This window comes from Octodon degus, unplaced genomic scaffold, assembly GCF_000260255.1.
Source record: "Octodon degus isolate 3935 unplaced genomic scaffold, OctDeg1.0 scaffold00048, whole genome shotgun sequence".
Lineage (NCBI taxonomy): Eukaryota > Metazoa > Chordata > Mammalia > Rodentia > Octodontidae > Octodon > Octodon degus.
Window position 1 is genome coordinate 10,842,676 of NW_004524624.1, and position 1,709 is coordinate 10,844,384.

The window sequence follows — 1,709 nt, forward strand, 5'->3', positions numbered from 1 at the left end:
TCTCTCTCTCTCTCTCTCTCTCTCTCTCTCTCTCTCTCTCTCTCTCTCTCTCTGTTTTATTTTGTTGTTGAGAAAGGGTCTTGCTATGTAGTTCAGGTTGGCCTTGAGCTCACAGTGATCCTCTTGCTCCTGCCTCAGCCTCTCAAATGCTGGGGCTTGCAGGCGTGCCTCACCATATACCGCCATGGTGACCCTTTGCTTCAACCTCTTGAGTGCTGGGATGACAGGTGTGCGCAACCATGCCTGGTACTCAGGGTATTTTGTTTTTATTTTGAGACAGGCTCTTGCTCTTTTGCCTAGGCTGGCCTTAAACCCCTGGGCTCAAATGATTCATCATCCTCCTAAGCCTCCCAAGCAGCTGGGACTATAAGACATGTGCCATAGCACCAGATGATGTAGTGTCCCCATGGTCCCACAGTCAGTTTGGCCTGAGCCTCTTCTGTCACTGTCACCCTGGCTCACCTGGCACCAGCCACACTGCCCATTCTGCCCTTTGTGAATACAGCAGGGCCTTGGCTTTATTCTTCCCTGCCTGAAAAGCCGGTACCAGTGCCAGTCAGCTTGCTGCCCCCTTCTGGCCACTCATTGGTCATTGCAAATGTCATTGCTGCCACTGGTTCCCAGCACCCTTCCCCCAATATCTTCCCCATGCACGTCCGGTTTATCTTATCTGTGTGTGGGGGGGACTTGCCCCTCCTGAAGTCACTGCAGTTTTGGTTATCGCAGGGCCCAGCACACACAAAGCACTCAGCAGACACTTGAGAGAAGTGACAGAGGGGACAGAGGGCTGGGGACAAAAGGGCACCTCCTTCCCCCCTTTCCCCAAGGCCTGCAACCCAAAACAGCCTCAGGCTGTGGGAAGCTGAGAAGTTGGAGCTGCTCTGGGCAGCCATTCAGCCAGCTGTGAGGCCATGACCCTGTGTGACCAGTAGCAAGTACGGACACCATCTTATTAATCCAGTTCTGGCTATTCTGGGTGATTGTCACAGAGGTTATTGCTCAGCCTCCTAGACTGTCTGAGGGGACAGAAGCCTGGCCTCTCTTGAGCCTAACTTCCTGCTGACTGAAGACAGGACCAGGCTTGTGGCTCTGGTTCTGGGGATCAAACCCAGAACTTCATTCAGGTGGATGCTCTACCACAGAGCTCTCCTCCCCTCCCCTCCCCTCTCCTCTTTTCTTTTCAGAATCTTGTTATGTTACACAAACTGGTCTCTGCGTGGGTCTCTGCACCCACCCTTGCGTGTCCTGGAGACCTGTGATGCGGGCCCATCATGTGGTGCCAGGTCACTGGTTGGCGGGCTGAATCGGAACTCAAGCCATCTCTGCATGTGTGAAGTTCAGATCTGCTGCCCACTGATGCCCTTGCCTCCTCAGGGGTGGAGAGAGCAAAATTTACAGTGAAAAGGCCAGGTCCAGGCTCTGGTTTCTCTTCAGATAGCATAAACCTTTCACCTTTTAAAAAGGACAAGACCAGAGTCTGGATTTATGAGTTTATTATGTCTTTCCAACACTTAGGGATTTTTTTTAGTTTATTTAAAGGGAAAGGCTTGAATAATTTTTCTTGTCCCGAAGCTGCAGTTTTATTTTTTGTTGTTTTTTTTTTTGGGGGGGGGGCTGGCTCCGAATGCCTTCAGGGCAGGTTTGGCTGGCTTGAGTTGTGGGGATCGAACCCCAGCAACCTGAGCCTGACTGCTTTGTTGAAGCAGCCA